This window comes from Papaver somniferum, unplaced genomic scaffold, assembly GCF_003573695.1.
Source record: "Papaver somniferum cultivar HN1 unplaced genomic scaffold, ASM357369v1 unplaced-scaffold_123, whole genome shotgun sequence".
Taxonomy (NCBI): domain Eukaryota; kingdom Viridiplantae; phylum Streptophyta; class Magnoliopsida; order Ranunculales; family Papaveraceae; genus Papaver; species Papaver somniferum.
In genome coordinates this window covers 4,216,328-4,223,019 of record NW_020621381.1, presented here as the reverse complement: position 1 = coordinate 4,223,019, position 6,692 = coordinate 4,216,328, and the positions used below count along the sequence as shown (strand labels likewise).

General features: G+C 34.0%; 1 long non-coding RNA gene across 4 annotated transcripts; it reads right to left on the bottom strand.

Annotated features, from left to right (window-relative positions):
* Positions 1-208: 208 nt before the first annotated feature.
* LOC113330972 lies at positions 209-3,959 on the bottom strand. 4 transcript variants are annotated; one of them, XR_003350607.1, is made up of 6 exons: positions 3,639-3,959; positions 2,610-2,673; positions 2,085-2,147; positions 1,249-1,545; positions 1,098-1,158; positions 209-424 (listed from the first exon to the last, which is right to left on the bottom strand). It is a non-coding gene; the product is annotated as an uncharacterized LOC113330972 (long non-coding RNA). The 4 variants fall into 4 exon arrangements; XR_003350608.1 differs by adding an exon at positions 3,237-3,334 and having other exon boundaries at positions 212-424; positions 1,098-1,545; XR_003350606.1 differs by having other exon boundaries at positions 212-424; positions 1,098-1,545; positions 2,610-2,679.
* Between the last annotated feature and the right edge of the window lie 2,733 nt (positions 3,960-6,692).

Sequence of the window (6,692 nt, the reverse complement as noted above, 5' to 3'; positions counted from 1 at the left end):
GAACTTACACATGCATATGACATGTGTATCCAGAAGTTACACATTCGTATAAAATGTGTAATGCAAAGTTACACTTGTACAGTACTCTGTAGTTACACATGTGTATGCAGAAGTTACACATGCGCATGGCATGTGTATCTACAAATTAAACATTCATATGCATGTGTAACTTTTTATTACACATGCTATATGTAAGGTTATCTGCAAGTTGTTCACAATAAAATACATATATTACTTTAATTTTCATTTATAATAATTTGTCCGTTCATCAATTACTACAATCATAGAATTGGTTGTTTGAACACAATAAACGAATTAAAACATGAGATTCGGAAAGTGAAATCCTAGAAATAATCCACTATATCCTATAATAGAAATGTTTTCTTCCTTTTTTGTCTTTCTCGATTCCAATATATTTGCACATCTGCAAACAAGAATAAACATCCATAGAATTAGGTTGGATGGACAAAAAATAAAGAAGCAAAATTATAGAATAATTGCAAGGCAAAATTATAGAACAAAGATTACATAAAAGGCACATGATAACTTATCTTAGCATGTGTAATTAGGAGTTACACATGCATTCATCTAGTGTAACTTGAAATTACACATGTATCTATCTAGTGTAATTGACAATTACACATGCATATGAGTTGGATACCTAGCATGTGTAATTTTTTGGTTATAAGGTTTTTTCATTTTAGCATGTGTAACAAGGAGTTACGCAAGCATCTAACTTGTGTAACTTCTAGTTACACATGCATCTGTCTAGTGTAAGGAGAAGTTACACATGCGTATAGAAGTTACACATACATATGACCCGTGTACTCAGCAATTACTATATCTAATTGTGCATCTCTAACAAAAATTTCATCCGAGCATCAAACTAACATGATTCAAAGACCTCAGTGTTTATAATTCAAAGTTTTTATGTTTGGATACATCTAAACTAATGTGCGGATGCACGCATGTTTTTGTAATGCAAAGAAATGTCTAAGACTCTAATGTCTTACACCTAACTATGCATATAGAACAATCACTGTGAAACTCATCAAATAAACACGATGATGAAGACAAATTGTAAGAGAGATCAATACCTGAAAGAGCTTACTTCACATCTGAATTTCCTCTATTCCATTACCACTGTCTTAACTGCAGCTGCACCAGTACCTGTAATGTTAACTCCTAACATACATCTATCCGAGCATCATTAACTCAAACCCATCTGATTCTTCAACCAGTGCATACCTGAGCTATTCCCATTCATCCCATAGTTACCAGTTCATTCCAAACCAACGCCAAATCTGCATTTGTACCACTTTCACACTCCTACAGCTCTATGTGAACTTTCATACTCTGAAATCAACACCTACATAACTTGTAATTAGCAACAACAACCTGTTCATAACCATTCCCATGCTCAGTTCCATCCTCATACCACCTGCAATTCACTTAAGAACTGCATCTTCACCAGCTAAGCTTCAATGCCATCTACACCAACAAATCCCCTCTCTCACGTACAATAAAATCAAAATATCAAACAAACTGCACAAAAATAAATAAAGCAGTTCATCAAAAATTAGAACCCAACAATAAAATCAAAACATCAAACAAACTGCACAAAAATAAATAAAGCAGTTCATCAAAAATTAGAACCCAAAATTATACAGGTATGTGACTAGTGTAAATAAGAATTACACATGCTATATGCATGTGTAACTAGAAATTACACATTCATATGACTTATGTAACTAGGAGTTACACATCCATATATTAAGGGTTACAGAGCTAATCCAACGAAGAATAAGAAATACATGCTCTATAAACCTCATCTGAATGTTGTTTCCCAGCAACCGAAAATTGTTATACTAGTACTAGTTTAAAGCATATATAATGAACAGAAAATGCAGGCAGTCGATAGCGTTCTACAGATCACTATTCTAGATGACATCTTCCGCACTCCAAATAGAAAACGACACTAGTTCTAAACATAAATTACCTGCAATAATTAGAAGAAAAGAAGAAATGATAAACTATAAAGAATATTTGAATGTAGATAAACCATGTGTTAGGTGGCCACAAACCTGTTGAATCAAGGTGTCGTACAACACAATACGCTTGTTTTTGAAAAACCCATACATATAAGCCTGTTCAAAAGACAACAAATTAGAACAAGCACTTCCATACACATATCAGAAGAAGATATCAATAAAGTATCTGCCAATGAGATATGTATTTGGAGACAATACAAAAATAGTAAACACAAAATCTGAAAATGAGACACCACGAAGAAAGAATCTAGGTCTCAGACTCTCTCAGTAAGTAATTAGCATGGAACGCCCCAATTTTCATACTTAAACGTTTAAGTCTAACTTGGAGACACCAAAGAGACTTTATTGACTCAAAAACGACTTCGTGAATACCTATACATATTACTATTTACATTTCACAACTACTGCATACATAATGACATAAGTCTGCACATGCACATAGAACCGGATCCACCATTCTTCACAAAACAAAAAAAAAGTGTTTTATAGGGCACATAAAAGACAACATAAGTCACAAAATACTTTTACTTCACAACTCATCTACTTGGAATTACTCACTCAAGCCAAACGTAGTATTCACTTTCCTCTTCTTTTCCTTCGTTTTTCACTGCAGTTGTTCCACCTGTTACTAAGAAGAAACAGAACAATAAGCAAAGCCCAATGGGAATTTACTTCCATACAATTGGAGAATTTCAGATGGCAAATAAACACAGAAGGAACATATCAAGACACGTATAACAGAATGATATTCAATCACTGCCTCATTTAAACAGGCCATCCTCATGAAGAGCCCACCCAAGCCATGAGTCTGATATTATTGCAACATAACAAAACAATCAAGTGGAGTATGCGTAGAAATGGATCTCCTAAATAACGTGTGTGTGTATATATATATATATATATATATATATTATCGAAACGAAGAGCGTCCGCCCTACTAAGTAATATCATAATGGAAGAGCATCTGCCTTACTAAGTAATATCATAACGAAAGACCATCCGCCCTACTTAACTTAGCAAAAATCTATGCGGATAAACACAGACACTCCTTGCGGAATTCCCAAACCTTGCATACTACACGGCACCCATCGATTCAAACAATATTCACGCTTAGCAACAATTCCATTCAATAACTCTCACGTAACAGTACCAAAAATAAGCAATTGCGTACAAACGACACACTACCTGAATTTCTGTCTAAATTCCCACCTTGTTCTCGAAATGAAATCTTATGCCAGTTAGTCCACGTCTTAAATTTCCAACCCCTTAATCCTATATAAAAGCTATAAAAAAACAGTACTATAAGTTATCATAATTAACCAACTCTAAACAATCATTTTCTATTTTGATAACAACTTCCTGTCTAAGTACCATTTTCAAAATGGAATTCTCGTCTAAAATTCCACCATTCTTCTAATTCTATCTAAATTTAATTCATAGCACATACCCACAATTCTTCCTCTTAATTGGAGTAACCAATTCAATCCATTCCTAGATATAGTTATACACTTAATTAGCTGTACTAATCTGAATTCATAAGTTTCAAATATATGATAAGAGATGCAAGTATATATTAACAAGACTCACCTTAGATCATGTTTAATTTCACATTCCTCTTAATTTTCTTCTCCCTTTATCAATTTTCAGTACAGATATATAAAATCCTATCTTATATTTTCACCTCAAGAGGCAGATGTGAATTTTTCTTTATGTTATCTGTTTTCTCAGTTATGTAAAGCGAAAATAGAATTTCTCCCCTAACATCCATGTTTCCCTTCTTTTCTTTCCTTGCTTCCCTAGTTTACCCCTAGTGTTGTCACAGGTGTTCTCTTAAGAAAGAAACACTACACATTTCAAACCCATTATAGAAATACACACACACCAAATAACATAATCAAATATCTAAACTGTTCGTTAGTTGTTGTCAAAGTCGAAATGAATGACGACGATTTCATTTCTGCTGTGGTTGAAGATCTTCTTAATTTCATTGTTGAACCTGCACAACAATATGGATTAAAAGTTAAATCGACTTTCAATTCGAAACCCTAGAAAATTTGTAGACAATTTTTTTTGAAAATTTCAATCTCAAAAGAGAGCTAAAGATGAAATAACTATATAGCTATGTTCTGATCATGTTTTGAATACAGATTCCTAGATGAAATCAGATCGATTAGGTTTTCAACAGTAAACAAAAAAAAAATTCTTCTGATTTCGATTTGGAAATCAAAAAATTAGAAGTTTAAATCGAATGAAAAGATGAAAATATATAGAACTTATCTTTGTCATCATGATTTGATAATTAAATCTTCATTTCCAGTTGTTGTTGACGATCTTCATTCACTTTTCTTCACCGATATGCACTGAAATCGCAAGAACAAGAGTTGTTGACGATATTATTATGTGTGAGAACTTGATTTTGGGAGAGAAATCTTGTTTCAGATCTGAAAATGAAGAATTTGACGAGAACACAATATCTGCAGGAGAAAAAATCGTCCAGAGAAGAGAGAGACAAAATCTGAAAATGAAAGTATCTTCTGATATTCCTCTTGTATAAATACTAAAGGGTATTTTTTGGTATTATTAAAATTCGTATAATTAATTATGGATCAGATCCGAAGAAAATTTGATTTTTTGGGCCTAGCAATACCATTTTCCTACAGTATGGAGTTGACAATGAATGATCCATTTAACAGGGCTTTTATATGTTGAACCCATATAGTAGGGTGGTTATAGTATTTTTCACTTTTTTAGACTCATCTAGACTCATGGGTTTGAAGAATTGGGTTTGGATTTGGAAAGAGAAGATGGAAGATTTGGAGAATTGGACTTAAAATTGGAATTAGGCTCAAATTGGGAAAGTGGTGTTATTATGGAATGAGGATTCTTTTCCTACAAGATTTGGAGAGCATTGAAGCCTATAAATAGAGAAGTTCTCTACTACACTTCTACACCTCTACACACACAACACTTCTCTTTTCTTTATTCTTTGTGTGAACTCCTTAGCATGAGTAGATAATTTATTGATTGAGGATGAATTCCTAGTTCTTAACATGTTTTGAGTTTTGTTTTAAATCTACTTTGAAGTTTTCACATGATTATCGTTTCTTTTTACTAATAGGAATGTTTATACATTCATGGTTGATTGATAGGTCATTTAGGATGCATACTAAATTGATTTGTTAATTGATCTAAAGCTAGTGAAAGTTAGGGGATAAGTAATCGTTTCTTGACTCTTTACACAAGTAGCAAACACGAGACCTTGCAGAGGGATTCCGTAGAGAAATTGTGTGTGGAAACAACGTTAGCAAGTAGACCTTGAGCTAAAAGTCTAACTACTAATATCAACCTAATAAATTCATAAATCTTAATGCGTTTAACTAAATTATATCTTGAGTGATCTACTACTAGGTGGTTTGGTGAATAGAATCCGGTAGTCGAGAACTTCTGTATCCGGTGATACTAGGGATTTAGCACTGAGATAATTGCTTTACCTACGGTTGGTGATAATCTGTGACTAATAACATGTGGATGAAAAACATAACTTGAATCATTGTTTTGCAACGAAGAATGACTCCTTGATCTAATCTCTCTTATTGATTTCAACTTTATCTTTTTAATTGTTTTGTTTATTCTTTTACTTTATAAAATCTAAAACCCCCATTTTTTGTGACATTATAAGACAACTAAACCTCTTGATCCTCGTGGGAACGATCTTTACTATCGCTATATTACTTGTTAATTAGTGAGAAAAATATTAATAAATTTGTTGTGGTTACGACACGCATCACTCAGTAGTGCAGGGGATTGTGATGTATAGATATTCCGTTGATGATGTTCATGGAATCACAACAGGTTGCAATGACTTGTTATGTCTTGAATCTTGTCCTAAGACCAAGTCCCCAGTGCATGTTGAAGGAGTTCATGCCGTCGATGGATAAATGATGTTGCATCTGCTCCAGAAGTCTTATCATGTGATAGTAAAAACTTATCTATTGATCATGTTGGTGTTGAATCAGCGTGTCATCGTCGAGATATTTATGCTGAAGCCATAGGTGCAAATAAAAAGGTGTACTCTTTGATTGGGAGTACAATTTGAAGACTTCTTATATGCTTGACCGTGAAGCGTCATATCCGTTAAGTTTCGAATATCTTAGGCTTGATCGTCTCATCCCCAAGTATCTTTTGTTGATTCAGCATTTTTTTTGTTGCTGTAGTGGGATTCAACACTTGTGCGGACATCAGAGCTTTCTGATTTTGTGGCACACAAAGATACTCCTGCAAGGTTATGGAGAAACGCCCAAAGTGTTCTTTTCTATGCTTGGACATCATCTCAGTAATGAATGTCTCAGCGTGATGCTCGATTCATAGAAGTGTCAGATTCAACCAGTCGGTAAAATTTTAACGTGGTGAAGCTACCATTCATAACATCTTCAAATAGCAGAGTTGCTGGCAGAATTGAGTCCTCAGGCTAGGATAGCATGTGAGGAAATAAATGACATAGACATGGGAGAAATGAGACTTGCCTGAGTGCAGAACCTCTTGATGAATATCTACGCATCTTTCGCAGTCTCTTGCTTCAACCTCGCCAAAGTTCGAAATTCCTCCAAGTGCTCTGATGATGAAATGTCAGCCAAATCCTTT